The sequence below is a fragment of the Canis lupus genome, chromosome 10 (genome assembly GCF_003254725.2).
Source record: "Canis lupus dingo isolate Sandy chromosome 10, ASM325472v2, whole genome shotgun sequence".
Taxonomy (NCBI): Eukaryota; Metazoa; Chordata; class Mammalia; order Carnivora; family Canidae; genus Canis; species Canis lupus.
Window position 1 is genome coordinate 10,869,671 of NC_064252.1, and position 18,522 is coordinate 10,888,192.

Genomic DNA, 18,522 nt, shown 5'->3' on the forward strand with positions numbered 1-18,522 from the left:
CCAGCTGTTTCCTGTGCCTGTACTCTGACACCACCTCTCTTCTCAAACAGCTCTTTCTCATCCTCAAACCCCAGTTTCATGCACACCTCCCAAGAAAGCCTCCACTAATGAAGTCATCCAGCAGATACTGAGAACCAGCAGCGGGCCAGGTGCAGCAGTGAACTGCAAAGCCCCTGCTCTCCTGGGGCTTACATTCAAGTTGGTGGCCACAGACAATAAACAAACAAACCAAGAAATATTATACATACTCTGTCAGATGTGGTAAGTGCTATAGAGAAAACAAAGCATGGTTAGGAGTTAAGGGAGAAGATGGGGGGGGGAGTATGATTCTATTTTAAAATCCTTTATTCTCTCTCTTGGCCTTTGTTCCCTTTATAATGCCCATCACAATGTGTAACTTTTTAATATGGGTTTGTTTTTGTTTTTAATCTAGAATGTGAACACCCACTAGAATGTAAACTCCATGAAGGTGAGAGGGAGGATTTGCTGCCTTATTTTCCATTCATCCCAGCACGTGTACTATGCCTAGTAGGTGCTTAATAGAAAAATGTTGAAAAATGGAGGGAGGAAGGAAAGCAGGCAAAAGGTAGGAATTATGGAGAAGAGCCAAGAAATCAGAGACTAGAAAAAGACAAGCTGAGTGGGAAGGTGGTCTCAGTGGATATTACCCTACAGTGGACTTTAACTGATTGGTGAGTGTGTGTGCATGTGCATGTTGATGGGAAATGGGACTGGGAAATGGGAGTAGAGATTGGCCTGGGTTCACATCTAAAGGGTTTGACATAGAATAAAAAGAAGAAACTTAGAACTACCTCACTCTCCTAAGAAGAAGAAACAGATGTTCGGAGTGATTGCTCAGCCAAGTGAGGTGAGAGTTGAGAAAGTTTCAACTCTTAAAATGGAACTGAGACACTACCCTTGGAAGGGAGTGATAAGAGGGACAAATGTCGGTCCTGTGTCCTTAGTGCTGCTATCTTTGGGAGGTACATGTTCTTTGAAAGTTTTTAATTGGTGAGAAGTTACTTTATTGAGGATGAATGAAATGAGCACTCATGTATGTTGATGGTGGCAATATAAATTGATAAATAACACTATAAAGGCAATTAGGCAACATGTATTAAAAATGCAAATGCCCAGAGATCTTAAAATTTTGTTTTAGGTGTTTTAAGGAAATAATGCAAAATATGAAAAAGTTTTATTCCCCAAAATATCCAAAGATGGTTTTTTAATTATTAACAAATTATAGCATGCAAAATAATCTTAAGTGTCCTACAATAGACGATAACCAGAGTATATTCACTTGATGGAATAGTATGCAGTCATTAAAAATAAAGTTTATGAAGACTGGGTAAGTCTTCTGGGTAAGTATTGAAAATATTTCCTATAATGTTTAGGAAAAAACACAATAATAAAATGTTTATACGATATGGTCTCTCACATAAAATTTACATCTGTGTAGAATGTAAATTTACATTTATACTATATGGTCTCTAACATAAAATTTACATCTGTGTAGAATGGAAAACACCATATGATTAAAGCAAAGGTTAAGAGGAAATGTTTCTAAATGTAAACAATGATTCAATTTAAATTCACCTCCACAAATATTGATTGAGCTGTGTAACATGAAATAGGAAGTGAGCTCTGCACTGAGGATAAAGAGAGACCTTCCAAACGAGCTAAAATACTGTTCAGTGAGCTATATGGTAGAAGAAATCTATGTGTTTTTTTGTTTTTGTTTTTGTTTTTAAGCAAACAGGAAGACCTCGAAACTCAGATTTGGTAGGGCAATGGGGAAGGACAGTCAAGAATGGAGTTTGAGGGAGGAAAGTAGTATCTAAATTCCAAATCAGAGGGAGAAAAAGATAAACACAGGCACGGAAACAAAGAGATAAAGCATAGAACCAAGAAAGGTGGAGAGTTTTAAGCAGAGTCAACAGCTCGTGAAAAAGACCAGAGACAGCAGGAGAGGGTGCAGCTCATTCAAAGAATTGAAGGAAATTCCATTTGACGCAAGCATCATATGATAGGGACTCAGAGGAATAGGAAGCTGAAGACATAAGCAGAGCCAACCCTGTCGAGTGGTTTGGACTACTGAGGGCAATGGGAAGCCTTTGAATTGTTTTAAGATCTGTGTTTTGGGAATATCTCTCCCTGGCCCTGCAACTAGATTGGAGGGTGGCTAGGCTAGAAGGAAGGGGGTCAAGTTTAAAAGGCTATTTCAGTAATCCAGGAGAAAGAGAAGGATGGATTTGTCTTTGAGTAAAAGGATTATGGATAATGTTTTGACCTTCAGATTTTTCTACTGTTTCCAATCTTCACTTAATGAGCATGTGTTATTTTCATAATGGGAAAAAAGTAAGATGTTTTAAGGAAGAGGAACTTTATAGTATTATGCCTGAAAGTCCTTCTGAGCTTTTGGGACTATCTGCTAAGCCCGGGGCCTCTGTGTTTGTGTAAGAATCCACAACCACATGCTGACCCATAATACCCTGGGAACCACCCACAGTTTCTACCCTGAGAAAGTGGAATTGACGATAGGCAAGGGACTCAGGTATATTTGGCAGAAGTAACAGCATCTGAGAAAAGAGACAGATGGTTTCCAGCTCAAACATAAAATCCAAGTTTTCATTTGTTAAGTTATGTATCCGTTCATCCACAAATACTGAGCACCTACTAACTCCAGGCACTGTTCTAGGTACTGGGGATACACAAATGAACAAAATGACAAAGTTCCAGTTCTAGGGGGCAAGCAGATTGTCTACAAACAAAAGCAGATCGTCTACTAACAAAAATTTACCCATGTACCCCATTTGATGGGAAAGTACCTATGCCATACTACTACTTATTGACAAGAATGGCTTAGGAAACAGAAATAATTGCAGGTTCCATATTTGTACTAAGTGTGGCACCTGTTCACAGGCCTCTATAGCTACAGTGTTTGCAACTGGGTTGAGTGACACTCTTTCCTGGAACAGTATCAATCTCATATACATGCACGTAAATTTATAAACAAAACAAATTTCTCTAAGGCTCCCCGGCCAGTGGGTACAAATGAGGTTACAATAACAATAATAATTCACATCTTATTCATGTGTTCTCCTACCATTTCAGGAGGGACCTCAGCAATCTGTTCTCCCATGCTTGTGTTTAGGGCAATCTCATGGGCATCTCAATCCAAGGTCATCTCATGTGTGTTCAAAACAAGCTTCTTATATTCTTGCATCCCACCTTCATCAGTGATGCTTGCCATAAAGCAATCATTTGGAGTAGCATCTCACCCCAGCCCTTCATGAGAATTCTGCTTCCATGCCCAGAAAGCAACTTACAGAGATCCCCAAAATGCAACTACTGAGGTAGCACACTCTTTTAAATCAGGAAAAAAGTTCCTTTTATCTAACCTAAGGGAAAGACCCAAACTGAGTGCATTATAATTGTTCAAGATTCTGTAAGCACTAGCTCTGGAAGTGATTAGCAATGTTTGCGTGCACCCTAGGTAGCATTTGCTCACCTGGACCCCATAACAATGTTGCTTGTGGCCCTTTGTGTCAGAGTTCCATGTAAAAAACAAACAGCCTTTTTGGCTTCTGCTTGCAGTCTCCTCTCCACTGAATGCAAACCTAGTCCACAGGCTCGTCTGGGGAATAGCCCAGTGCCTCCTCCACACAATTCTCAGCTCCAAGCCCCAAGCACAAATATCCCTCAGCTGGGGCCCTCTGGGGTCACCAGATGGACCCAAACATGGCTATATCTTAATTTAGCAGGTGAGATGGACCAAATTCAAACAGATTAAGCATGGTTTAGGAGAGTATTAGGGCAGAAAAATCCTGCCTGTGCCACTGAGAAAGGGGGAATTAACAGAGGGAAAAGTAGGTCTGGAGTCAGTAGTATGCCTACTTAGGACACTGCGCTTCAGGATGCAACTGTCCCAGCCCAAAGGAAGAACGCACCCTCCATCCTAGCCCCCACTACTTCTCATACATGACTGTCTGGTTTAGAAGCCCTGCTATGGAGGACAGAAGATCTTAGGGGAGGGAGGGAAGACAGCAATATTGCCAGGAACTATTTCTAAATTTCAATTCTGGGGCTGTAATCCAAATTGTATTTGCTTTTTGGGTTTTGTTTTGTTTTTTAATTTTTTAAGGTTTTATTTATTTATTCATGAGAGACCGACAGAGAGAGAGAGAGAGAGAGAGAGAGAGAGGTAGAGACACAGGCAGAGGGAGAAGCAAGCTCCCTGCAAGGAACCCGATGTGGGACTTGATCCCGGATCCCAGGATCACACCCTGAGTCAAAGGCAGACTCTCAACCTCTAAGTCACCCAGGCATCCCCCAAATTGTATTTGGTAGCAAGCTTTGCCCTGTAGAGGTTTAGGGTTTTTCAGATGGTGGATTTTGGCCCCTACTCAGCACTAGAAGTCAGGTCAGGAACCTCCTGTCAGTTCCAAGACCACTGATTGAAGTTAGTTATTTGTACAGAGAGACCCCAATCCCCTTGCCCCCTAAACAAGCTGGAAATCCTGAAGGCCACATCCAGAAACAGAAACATCCATCTCAAAGGCCAACTCAAATGCTACTCCCTCCATGAAGCACACCTAGAGTTCCCACCCAGAGGTCCAAACTCTTTGTAATCTTTTTTCTTTTTCGTATAAAGTTTTCCAAGACTTTGGCCTCTCTTCACCCCACTGGGTAAGGATTTGTATGTCCATTTCCTTTACTAGCAGTTAAACTATCGATGACAGACACCAGACTTCATCTCAGCAGCCCCAGCAGCAGCATGCAAAGTCCCTCCTGTAACACATACTTGGTTAAGTAATTACTGAGCCAAGTAGGTGTCCAGGGGACCACTTATAAAGGCCATTTTTCTTTGGCCTTGATGTGGTAGGCCCTGAGTTGGAATGGACAATTATAAAAGACCATAGAAGTGTGTGTGTTGGGGGGGGGGGGTACAAGCCAAATTTAACAAAGGTCAGAAAAAAACACAAATACATATTAGATCTGCCACCTGCCTATGGTGATCATGAGCCTGTCAAGTATCACTTGAGATCCTCATGTCATTACGGAGAGGCAGGTATCTCTATTCTCTGGCCATTATGTGGCCATCAGTGGTATCCTCTGGACTAAAACCCTTGGCCTCCGTCCCCAACTCCTTTGATGCCCTCTCCTAGGCAATGCCTTTCCTTGAGTTTTCCAGATGCCTGCAGCATTCCCCCACCAGCAGCTCATTGGTATTAGCAGACAGAGCCCACCAGTTCCTCTCTAATGCCACTGCCCCTTCCCGAAGGCCTACACAACCATCAAAATCCAGAAAGCAACCTCTTACCCATATAAGTGATTACTTTTAAAGGCATGATCTATTCAAGCTGACTTCTTGCAGGAGTTCTTTCATTCACTGAAGCAGTATTTCTCAAAGCATTTGAATCATCTGGGATGCTTGTTAAAACATTCCCACTGAATCAGGCGTTCTCTGGGTGAGGCTGGGAGTCTGCATAAGTAACAAGCTCTTTAAGGACTGTAGCTGATTCTGTCTCAAGATAAAAGTGCAAAGAACTAGTTAATCTCATCCCTATACACACCAAGTTTAGGGTTTCTTAGGATTTCTTCTGTGCTTCCTCTTCTTCACTGCCCCTGTCTTACCACACCACCTGCTCATCCCATTCCCTCTCCCTGTGGACTTCCCATGGCAAATCCCTTCCATCAGTCCCTGGAGCACCCTGGCCTCCACTAAGCTCTAGATCTCTCTTTCTTCCTTAATCCTCCCAAATGTCGCCTGCATTTTCCCCCACACCCATTTTATGCTGGTAGCTGCGGGTGGAGGGCAGAGCTGGGAAGAGATCATCAAACTTTTTCTGTAAAGGACCAGATAGTAAATATCTCTGTAGGCCATAGTCTTTTGTAACTACTCAAGCCTGCCAGCCACTGTAGTTCAAAAGCAACCACAGATGGTAAGTAAACGAATGAACGTGTTTCAATTAAACTTTTTCTTTTTTTTTTAAGATTTTTTATTTATGTATTCACGAGAGACACAGAGAGAGAGAGAGAGAGAGAGAGGCAGAGGCACAGGCAGAGGGAGAAGCAGGCTCCATGCAGGGAGCCCGACAGTGGGACTCCATCCCAGGCCTCCAGGATCCCACCCCGGGCTGAAGGCAGCGCTAAACCGCTGAGCCACCGGGGCTCAATTAAACTTTTTCTATGGACACTGAAATGTGAATTTTATATAATGTTCATATGTCACAAATTTCTTTTGAAAAAATTTTCAACTATTTAAGAATGTAAAAACTATTCGTAGCTCATGGGCCATACAAAAAAAGGGACTGGACTAGGTTTGGCCCATGACTATTCTTTGTTGACTCTTGATCTAAACTGGTGCTTCTCAAACTCTAATTTACATACATATCATGAAGAATCTGGTTAAAATGCAGACTTTGATTCAGTAGATCTGGGGTTCCTGAGATCCTACATTTCTAACAAATTCCCAGGTGATGCAAGTGCTCCTGGTCAGTGCAACACACTTTGAGCAGCAAGGTTCTATAGTTGTGTGTCAAAATTTATTCTTTATATAATAAAGGCATTAAAATAGTTTAAGCGATATAGGAAAGTATTCCTACTATAATTTATGTTTGGTAGAAAGGCTGTGTGGAAGGCCTGGTGGCTGAGAGCAGGCTTTCAAACCTAACAGACTCCCACTTACCAGTTATATGAATATGGATACGCTTGTTAACCTCCCTCAGTTTCCATTTATTCAACTGTAAACCTATGCAATAATAACCTCTACCTCAGATGGCTGTTGGATTTTAACACGATTATGCAGCTAGCAAGTGCTCCATAAATCTGAGGCATTATTATTTTTAAATTTAAAAAGCAAAACATGAACCTGTACATAACAAAATAATAAGAACTTTGAGTGCCTCAGGGGACCTCCTTGCTTTCTTTCTTGGAAAACATTTGCAAGGGTCATGCCCGTTCATTTATTCAGGAAACATTGGCTGAGCTGCTACGTCTCCTGCCAGGCAATGTGCATTGTTGGATCTGCTAAGATGACTGAAATGTAAACTCACATTAGTGGAGGAGACGGAAATACAAAGCAATTTCAGCATGGAATAAGTGCTGTATGCAGAGTGCTGGGGGAGATCTGCACTCCCTCTCTGCTATGAGGAAAGGCCAGAGGATTCCACACAGGAGGTGACCTTCAGCTGGATGTCAAAGAATGATTATGGGCCTGAATGATGGAGGAAAGAGGGAACAGGGTAGGCAAAGGAGGTAGAGAATTCAGGGGGAATCCAGGGCAACTGGACTCTAGGGATGCATGGGATAGGCCAAGGACTGGCCCTGACCAATCAGAGTAGACGTAGGCCCTGATGTTACAGAGGTTTGGACTGGCTGAGTATCAGCCCAGGGTAGGTTATTATCCCTTTTGGTAAAACATCCTGATATAATAACCTTAATACATGCCAACAGGGACTCTAAGAAAAGACAGTGCCAGAAAATCCTTGACTACTTTTGCTAGGGAGCCTTGTGCTGAACCGAGGATTCCCAGCCCCTGTGGCTTGTGCTCCTCAGAATATAATAGAAATAGACTGGGTGAGTATTTTCTCAGGTGCTAGATGGGGACTCAGTGCCAATTAAATTATGATATTAGCCCCCAAGGAATCTCTGACACCAAGGTAGATATGCTTTGACAACTTATATTTCACAAATTACAAAAATAAAAATATCAGGTAGCATGAATACAAGGCATTGTCTCACACATCAACAATTTAGTTCCCTAGAAAAGATAGGTAAGGAGAAGAAGGACAGGATGGGAAATTAGTGCTTGTTTTAATCTGCTTTGGAACTGCTATGGAAGTTCAATTGTCTTCTGTTTTTTTCTGTTTCCTGTCCATTTAAGGAAACCACGCTGGAAACAACCACATTGAGGCACTGCATGAAACATCTGTCCTGTTTTGGCTTCTCAGTGAGATGTCAGTTCAGCTTTTGCATGCAGCACCTTGCTTCCTTGAGACAAAAAAACATTCCCAGGCTCTTTAAGCTATTATGTAGGGTTGCTATTAGGAACTGAGTGCATTTAAACAGACTCCTCAGCCCACCCAGGAATATAGGTCTGACCCTTAAGGATAGTAAATCAGGGAGTCCGATCCAAGAAAGGCTGACACTCCCTGTCCAGTTATTTTTAAACCCCAGAGGCTACTTCCGCATATGATATCACTTATGTAACTTCTCTATGCAAGGACCCCTCTGCGCCCCAACCCACCCTCCACACCCATCCCGCCCTGGAGCATCAGCACAATGACACATGTGCTGCTCCACCCAGCTGTGAATTTGCCAACAGTTTAAGGATGTGGACATTGAGTAAATAAACACACAAAAATGAAATTGGCTTTTGTGCAACCAGCTTTCAGGAGTTACATTTTGTTCTTTTAGGTTTAAAATTTCAGTGCAGTGGGATTAAAAACATAGCCCAAGCTATATTACAAAGCTGATTAGGAATTTCCATCAACAGAAATAGCATTATGTTACTGGGAATAAAAGATTATTAATTTATAGTGCAGCTTCTATGTAAGGATATGACTATTAATCTAGAATAATCCTCCTGGTTTCTATATTACTGGGTTTATAAATGAGTTTATGATTAAAACCATATATTAAACCTTTTAAATAAATTCTAACAGTAATTAGTGACCATCTACTCTCTAAAAAGTAGGCACCAACTAATGGGATTTTGCTTCAAGGAATCTGGCCTATTAAATACGACATTAAATATTCATCTATTTAAAAAGCTTCAAATGTCAATGAAGGAACAAAGCTGTCAAATGCTAGGAGCATTTCATTAAGAAAACAGCCTCAAACACTGATGAGACTTGATGAAGTTGGGGACTCAAACCAGCTTTCCCTGCTAGTAAGGCAGCTATGACATTGTTTGTTGTTACCAAAATGTCAAAAGAGTGGGAAAATAGCAATATGGTGTCCTGAATTAAAATTTCTTTTTTTTTTAATTAAAATTTCTTTTCCACATTTCTACTAGCTCAGTCCTGTTGAAAAATAAAATCTTTATGTAACTAAATTAAGTCAACTTCTGGAAAATCATGACATCAATATTATAGTTAATTTTATTACCATAGCCAGGCTAAGAGAGGAAAAGAATGGATAATCAGTGTTTATAATAACTTAAAAGGGTCATTTTAGCAATTTCTTTCAATCTTTTGTTTCAGATAGAGATCCTTTTGGCTGCAAGTAACAGAACATCCAAATAACAGTAGTATAAAAAATAGGGTGTTCCAGTTTCTATTGCTGCAGAAATAAACCATCCCCAAATGTAGTGGCTTAAAATAACATTTTCCTCCTGAATCTGCAATTTGGGAAGGACTTGGTAGAGGGCAACTTGTCTCTTCTCCTTGGCATCAGCTAGAGCAGCTTGAAGACTGGGGCCTGGAATCATCTGAAGGCTGGTTCACTCACATGTTTGTTCATCCTTGATGGGAAGAGTGAGAGAGCTGGAGTCTGGTACAGTGGGGGTCCTCGAGCATCTCTGTTTCTATGTGGTCTCCTACATGGTTTCTCTGGCAAGGCAGCTTTTGTGTAGACTGACTTCTGATACATCAACTCATGGCTCCCATGTGAGACAAAGAATAACAAAGCAGTAACTGCATGACCTTTTATGACCTAGCCTGGGGAGTCATATACTATCTTTCCTACTGCATTCTGTTTTGTTGGAAGCAACTCGCTAAGGCTGGCCTATATGAAAGAAGGGGAATTAGGCCATTTCTTTTGATGGGAGAAGTATCAAAGAATCTGTAACTATTTATTGAAACTACTCTGTAGGGATTTGCTTTTCATATACAATGTCTAGAGGGAAGCAATTCTATATAATGTGGGACTCCACGATATAATATTTATTTTATTTTATTAAAGATTTTATTTTATTTATTCATGAGAGACACACACACAGAGAGAGAAAGAGAGGCAAAAACACAGGCAGAGGGAGAAGTAGGCTCCATGCAGGGAGCCCAATGCGGGACTCGATCCCAGGACCCCAGGATCACGCCCTGGTCCAAGGGGGCCAAACCGCTGAGCCACCCAGGGATCCCGTCCACGATATAATAAAAACAAAGGTTTCTTCCATAATTCTACTCTACAATTTTTAGTTACATTGGTTTATTGTCTCAAAGTCATTGCTGGATGACTTGTGGATTTCGCCGTCATAACTATGGGTCAAGACCAAAAGAAATTGGAAGGTTATAGTACCAGCAGCTTCTGGCCTCTTTTATTAGGAAATAAAAGATCCTTTCCCAAACCCTCCATTTCAGAATTCCACATACACTCCATTGGCCGGAACTCTGTCAGAAGGCCGCTCCTTGCTGCAGGGGAGATTAGAACAGTGATATTTAGCTTCTTCATTCTCCATTGTAGTGGTAGGCAAGGGTAGAGAGACCTGGAAATGGGCTTTGGGTCAGGCAAGCCACACTTCTGCCCTAATAAACCCCCATATGAGACCCATGAAGTCACATGTAAGAACAGTTTCAAAGAGTTTCTTCTCCTTCCTCAGCCAAAGTTAACAATGAAATGACCCAAATATGGTTAGCAGAGGGAAAATGCATCAGCTAATGAATGGAATCATTTTCAGCTATATATCTGCAGATAGTATCAAAAGCTAGATATTGAATTAAATGAAATCATTTATACAGTTTAAACAGGAAACAGAATTGGGTCACCACAGAAACTTGCCAATAAGATAGGAGGACAAAGAAGAGAGAAGATCACTGACTTGTGATAAAATGTTAAAGATGCCTAGAAGATTGCCTTGGGTTCAGAGGCCCAGGGCCTAAAAATAATTTGTGGCAGGGTACATAGGAACTACTAACTTATAACCCAAACCCAAATTTTGTATCTTACTTTATAGAACATCTTTTTTTTTTTTTTTTTTAAAGGCTTCTGTTATTCACTGATGAATAGAAACAGGAAAAAAAATGCTGAGTTGATAGATTTTATTTAACCCATCTGCAACAATTATTCAAATTTAAGCTTTAAAGTTTTCTAACATTTAGCTAAAGAAAAAAATCAAAACTCCTTTCTTTCCTCCCTGTAAGCACAGAGCCCCCCTGCCCCCCCCCCCCAGACTATTGTATCATGATATGGTCTCAAACAAGTTAAGGAAATAGCACTGCAGCAAGTATTTTCTGGAGCCTTCATTTATACAGGCATTAGCACATGACCTCAACAATAGCTAAGACTGAAAAATGAAACAAGTAGATTTATTGACACTGATGGTGTAGGGAGCTCTTTCCCAGGGAAATTAACAGACATTCATGAAAACACATGTGCTTGAGGGAGAGCCCTGAGTGTGAAGAAAGTATGTGTCCTCAGTAAGAATTCCAGTAAACCCCAGGTTACAACTTGCAGTAAAGTATAAGGGGATAAATGAGTGCTTAATGCTCAAAAGAAATGGAATGGGGAATAGGAAAACTTTTCCTTTACAATGAAAGAATTCTAACATAATTAAATAATTTCTCCAAAGCGATATGGCACATATTAAGCAAAAAAAAAAAAAAAAAGTCCAGGCATTTGTAAGCATTCCCATTTATAGTTTAATTTGGGAGAGAAAGTCATGCAGGTCTTTGTTCTAAGCAACTAATTTGATCTTACATGAAATAGACTCGTTAAACAAAATCATAAAACATATGTATGGGAGTTACCAGTCTCTTTTTATCATTTATAAGCTAATAATCTGCTTTCAATGTTTCTATCATCTGCACAATTTAATTAAGTAGTAAAGAATAGGCTTATAGAGATCATGACCCCACATGCTTCTTACTCACATTTCAAATTATAATCATATCATGATGGCTTTTGATCCTCAAAGAGTACAACAAAATAATATATTTGAACTTTTTCTTATTAAAGAAATGCCAATTTAGAGGCCGACTATAAGATACTTAGATACTGTCAAGCAATATAGCAAAATTCTCAAGTGCAGAAACTATCATAAAACTTATTCTTTACCTCTCAAAAGCCACTGCCAACAGTTCTAGGAGGATAAGTGTTCAGTTAATAGTCAACAAAATTTCATTAGATATTCAATATCTCTCACAAGTACATATATATTCTTTGTGTATGAAAATATTTTTCAGATCAAATATTTTCCACACTAACTAGAAATTCCCATTGGGTTGTAAAAGAAAAGATTTATTAGGTATTATTCAATTAGGTGACAATATTAATAGTCCCCATTAAACGCTAATTTGCTCTTTATTCTGCAAAGACTAACACAGATGTAAAACAGGGGTTGGCCACCCTCAGAACATATGTCTAAGACGGCAAGCAAGCTGAGAGTAATTTGGAACATGCGCTGGCTGTCCCTTCCATAACTCCCTTTCCACTGGCAGTTCTGTCACAGATGGAATTTAACACTTTTCTATAATATGTCCAACTTCCTTGGTGCTAGTAGTTTCTATGGCGGGGGGGGGGGACATGCGTGTGCACAAGTGCACACAGGTTAGATCAACAAGCATTTATCAAGTATCCACTACCAGGCATTTATCAAGTGTCTGCTACCAGGAACCATGCTGGTGTTATAGATACAGTTGCAAAAGGTGCAGCCTTGGGAGTCCGGCTGTCTAAATTCACACCCCTTCTCATCATTCACTGGTTATATAACCTCAGGCAAGTTCCTCAGCCTCTAAGCCCCTAGCTTCTTTATCTGCAAAATGAGGATACTAATAATACTTATCTCGTGGGAGTTTTATGAATATTAAATACCTCATATACAGAGCCTGGCACCTACTGAATACAGTAAGGTTAGCTGTCATTACCATCATCGTCATTATCCTCATCATCATAGTGTGGTCCCTGAGTCTTTAACCCCCAGTAAACTAGGAGGAAGAAGACACATAAACAGATTATTCCAACTGTGATAAGTGGAACTCATAAGAGAGGCACTTATCTCGACTTGGAATTCAAGAAAGATCCCTGAGTTGAGAGTTCAAAGATGAGTGACTTAGCCAGAGGAAGAAATGTTCCAGAGGGAAGAACTTGAGCAAAATCACAGGGAGCATGTTGTATGAACTAGATATGGTTTGCTATTATTAGACATCAAGCTCAAGGTAGGGAATGGTGAAAATGAAGCTCATGAGGAAGGTGAGGACCAAGTCATCGGAAGTCTCATATACCATGTTAACATGACTATATTTCTTTCTGTAAACCAAATTCCCTAAACCAAGTTATATAAAGTACTATTATTCATTGAGGTATTCCATGAGATGCTCTTGGTGTTTCTCAAAACAATAGCTTCATTGTAACTTATGTCTGAAAATATCCTCATTTTTGGCCCATATGATTGATTCATAATGCCTTACATTAGCATTTGGAAGGCTCTGAGAAGTCCTGCAATAAAGGAATCTCTTTATCTCGTTAGCCCTATATTTTAAAAATTGATTTAATTGTAGGATATCATTTTTACAGACTGCTGGGAGAGGTTTTGCCAGGGTTTGTTGGTGGTGGTGTTGGTGTCGGTGTTGGTACTGTTTTAAGTAGGCTCCACACTGGGCCTAGAACTCATAACCCTGACATCAAGACCTGAGCTGAGATCAAGAGTCAGACACTTAATCAACTGAGCCAGCCAGGCATCCTTGCCAGGTTTTAATTAGAGAATGAACTATATAGTTTAGCTTGTTAGTAAAATCACTCTAGATACAGAGATGCATTTTAAGAGAGCACTACTGGAGAACATGAGTGAGATGATGATGATTTAGGATGGAGGAAATGGACAGATTCAAGAAATATTCAGGAGGTAAAATCTATGAGTTTTACAATGGAGTGGAGTGAGGGAGACAGCTGTACAGAATGACCTGGAGTACTGGCTTGAGCTAAAAGAATAATAGTGCCACTTACTTCAAAAGGATAGAGGGATCCCTGGGTGGCGTAGTGGTTTGGCGCCTGCCTTTGGCCCGGGCGCGATCCTGGAGGCCCGGGATCGAATCCCATGTCGGGCTCCCAGTGCATGGAGCCTGCTTCTCCCTCTGCCTATGTCTCTGCCTCTCTCTCTCTCTCTCTGTGTGTGACTATCATAAATAAATAAAAGTTAAAAAAAAAAAACAAAAGGATAGAAAAATACAAAGCAGACAAAGGAAAAGGCTTTAGGTCAGATAAAGAACTTAGTTTTGAGACTTCCAAGTGAAATTATATGTAGTGATTAAGTAAAAAAAAAAAAACATTATTCAGCCCCAAACTAAACCAGAATCATCTGACAAACAATTCCCTGGTAGTCCTAGTCAAAATGTCAAAGTTAATTTAAGATTTAATAATGCATTATTCTAATTTTAACAGAAAATTTGCTAGTAATAAGATCAAATTTTACTTCTATTAAAAAACTCAGGGTTTTCTCTTTGGTAAGATTTATTTATTTATTTGAGAAAGAGAGAGAACAGGTGTAGGGGGCAGAGGGCGAGAGGGAGAGATTCTCAAGCATGCTCCCTGCCGAGTGTGGAGCCCAATGTGGGGCTTGATTTCACAATCCTGAGATCATGACCTGAGCCAAAAGTCAAGAGTCAGACGCTTAAACAACTGAGCTACCCAGGTGCCCCAAAACTCAGGATTTTCCTAATGCATCCCCAAACTTATCCCTACCTCAGGGCCTCTATATTGCTGTTCCCTCTGCTTCAAGTTCTCTTCCACCTGGCTCTTCCCCTGACTGACTCTTTCTCCTTATTCAGGTCTCATCTCAAAATGTCACCTCACCTAGGGAAGCCTTCTCTGACCACCTTATCTCCTCTGTGATTTATTATCCCAACACTCCATGTTATTCCCTTCATATGTTTGTCATTCTCTAAAATTATCTTGCTTATTTAGTTGTTTACTCATTATTTTTCAACTTCTCATCTAGACTATAAACTTCATGAGTGCAGGGATTATGTCTGTCTTATTCATTGCTCCACCTCCATGTCTAGAGCAATTTTTGGCACAGAGTAGCTTCTTGATAAATTTTGTTTTTAATAAATGGGTGAATTTTTTTAAAAAACCACAATAACACAGTCTTGAACTTTTAGAAATATGCCAAAGTTTATGGTCCTGAGAACAAATGGTTTTCTTGTCTAAAATCTCCAAGAGCAAAACAATTTTAGATTTAAATAAAAGCTAACTTCAGTATATTTGACTCAGAACTTGCCTGATATAATCCTGATAATTACCCTCTATCACAGGTAAATAGTTTTGCTTACCACATACTCTTTAACCTAGTTATAGTACTATAAGGAAGAATTAGACCCTTGATATAAGTTGCCAAGTGTCATGTTTTTAAATAAAACAAGCCCTCAGGACTTTGGAAGGGAGCCCAATAGACTCACAGTTCAAAGCTTCCAGATCCATTTACATGTGGTAGCAGTAAGGAAAGGCTAACCTACAGAGCGTTCCTATGGACAGCATATAAAGTCAGCGATTTTTTTTCTAAATTCTTCAGTTACAATCCAGTGAAAATAAAATTTGTAGGAAAAATGTCCAAGGTAATCAATACCACCTCTTTAAGGGTCAGATGTTTTCAAAACCACAAGGAAAAGGGCATACATTTCTGGTCAGTTGTCTTTCTAGATGGTTTATTCAGCAATTTGGAGATTTTATTGGGATATACCAGTATTTTCATGAGGAAATTCTTTGAATTGGAAGGAAAGGGAGAAGAGGCTTATACCACTGCTCTTCCTAGCTCTACTACAGATGCCAGTAACAAAGCAAGTAAAATGCCCCGTTCCTGGAACTCCCAAAGACATTGTCATATTACGGGCAATACAAAAGGCGGGGAGGAAAACTGGTGGGTGGTGGGACAAATCAGGGGACATAGAGAACACATGGTCCTAGGCAGCAGAAAGGAGCACTCAGAAAGTGAGGACCACTCTCTTCCCTTGGGTCCTTTCATTTCCTCTGCTTTTCCCTTTCTCTAAGAATAGTCCACAAAGTCCTAGAAACTCCTTCAGGGAATATGTGAGATCAAAACTGCTCTTACAATAATGTTAAAGAATGACTTGCCTTATTCACTATGTGGATTTTTACACTGGGTGCAAAAGTAACAGTGAGCCAAACTGCCAGTGTGTTAGTACAAGCCATAATGGTGGCACCAAATTGTATCTAATGGTCACCATATTCTTCACTATCACAAGTTCACAAGGAAGGAAGGAAGGGAGCGAGGATGGAGGAGGGAAGAAAGAAAAAAGAAAAGAAAAGAAAAAAAAAAAGAAAGAAGAAAAGAAAAGAAAGAAAAGAGAGAAAGAAAGAAAAGAAAGAGGAAAGAAAAGAAAGAAAGAAAGAAAGAAAGAAAGAAAGAAAGAAAGAAAGAAAGAAAGAAAGAAGAAAGAAGAAAGAAAAAAGAAAGAAAGAAAAGCAAGCCAGTTTTACTTAAGAAAATCCTTGGTGAAGCATTAAAAATTGTTAGTTTCATTAATTCTCAATACTTCAGTGTAGGTCTTTGTAATACTCTGTGTAATAAACTAGGAGTACACAACTGTAATAGCGTGTGTAACAAACTAGGAAGTGTTATTGTTTGAGTTGCAAGCTGAACTAACTGTTTTTTCTTTTCATGAAACATCATTTTTACCTTAAATAACAATTTGTTCAGATTTAGATATTGGCAGACATTTTCTTGAAAATGAACAGTGAGCCTGTCGCTTCAAAGAACATATCTGGTAATATCTGTTGACAAATAACCTTTAAGAAACTGTCTCTTGTTGATCTTTGGGGTAGAATCTACAGCTATCCAAAAATGGTATTAAGATATTCCTCCCTTTTCCAACTATGTATCTCTGTGATGCTAGATTTTCTTCATATACATCAATAAAAACAACATAGACCACATTGAATGCAGAGGCCAATGTAAAAATCCAGCTGTCTTCTATTAAGTCAGACATTAAAAGGATTTGCAAAAAGTGCCAAAGAATACTATGATACTCATTACTTTTCTTTGTTTAGAAAAATAAATATTTTTAATAAAAAGATGTTATTTATGGGGCACCTGAGTGGCTCAGTCAGTTGAACATCTGACTCTTGGATTCAGATTGGTTGTCATGATCTTGGGGTCGTGGGATTGAGCCTCAAGTCAAGCTCTGAGCTTGGTGTGGAATCGGCTTGGGATTCTCTCCCTCTCTCTCCTTTTACCCCTCCCCTTCCACATGAGCGCTCTCTCTCTCTCTCTTTCTCTAAATAAAATATTAAAATCTTTAAAAAATTTTTAAAGATTTTATGTTACACATAATGTGTTTATTATTGTTGTCTTCAAATGAACTAGTATTTTTCTTAATGTCTCAGTTTTGCCTTCTAGTGTGGTAAATAGATATAACCCAAATAAACAAAAGCTCTTTGGGATTTTCAATAATTTTTAAAAGTGCAAAAGAATCCCAAGACCAGAACCTGGCACAATAGAGAGTCATAATACAAATACATTAAGGAACTACATAAAAGAGAAAAAAAATGTATGGTAAAAATATTTAACAAAAACTCAAATCATACATTTCTAATAGCACAGATGAGATCATTTTCATTCTACCACAAAAGAGAGTTCCATTATATAGTTAAAGTAAAAATTCAAGTAGTAAAGCCTGGGTTACTTACTACCTAGCATGTTCTTAAAGTAACCAATGGCTTATAAGAGTTAAAAAGCTGTGAGGGAGCAGTGGCAGGTGGGCTTGTGACATAGGAAAGAGCCAGCCATGAATGGACTGGAGAACAAGATAAGACGTCATGGGATAAAATGCTGCAATGTGTGGGGGTGTATCTAGGTGCAGAGATGTGAACAATGAGAAATGAACTCTGACACAAGATAACTTTTAAAATTATTTTTTAAATTTCATTATAATTAATATATAATGGGGCAGCCCGGGTGGCTCAGTGGTTTAGCGCCACCTTTGGCCCAGGGCATGATTCTGGAGACCCAGGATTGCGTCCCACGTTGGGCTCCCTGCATGGAGCCTGCTTGTCTCTCTGCCTGTGTGTGTGTGTGTGTGTGTGTGTGTGTGTGTGTGTGTATCTTTCAGGAATAAATAAATAAAATCTTAAAAAAAATAAATCCTATAAAAAAAGTATATATAGTGTTATATTAGCTTCAGGTATACAATATAATGATTCAACAATGCTATACTCAGTGTTCATCACAGTAAGTGTACTCTTATTCCCCTTCACCTATTTTACCCATCCCCTGACCTACTTCCTGTCTGGTAACCACCAGTTTGTTCTAAATAGTTAAGACTCTGGTTTTTTTGTCTCTTTTCCTTTGTTTTGTTTCTTAAATTCCACATATGAGTGAAATCATATGGTATTTGTCTTTTTGTGACTTATTTCACTTAGCACTATACCCTCTAAATCATTGTTATTACAAATGGCAAGATTCCATTCCATTCTTTTTTCTAATATTCCATTATATATATATATCACTTTTTTCTTTTTTTCTAATATTCCATTATATATATATATCACTTTTTCTTTACCCATTTATCTATTGATGTACCTGAGGGTTGTTTCCATATCTTGACTACTGTAAATACTATTGCAATA

At 39.3% G+C, this 18,522-nt stretch overlaps 2 long non-coding RNA genes across 7 annotated transcripts in view; one reads left to right on the forward strand and one right to left on the reverse strand.

The window, feature by feature from the left end:
- LOC125752057 (uncharacterized) overlaps positions 1–18,522 on the forward strand; it is a 101,583-nt gene that overhangs the window by 36,196 nt on the left and 46,865 nt on the right. For 2 of the 4 annotated variants that reach the window (XR_007413366.1, XR_003147247.3), the window contains exons 4-5: positions 51–261; positions 434–528. The exons of 1 other annotated variant lie outside the window; for it this stretch is intronic. This is a non-coding gene — a long non-coding RNA (uncharacterized LOC125752057). The remainder of the gene's footprint in view (positions 1–50; positions 262–433; positions 529–18,522) is intronic. One more of the 4 variants, XR_003147248.3, reaches the window with a different exon arrangement.
- LOC112677886 (uncharacterized) overlaps positions 1–18,522 on the reverse strand; it is a 142,879-nt gene that overhangs the window by 35,807 nt on the left and 88,550 nt on the right. The gene's annotated exons all lie outside the window — the stretch shown is intronic.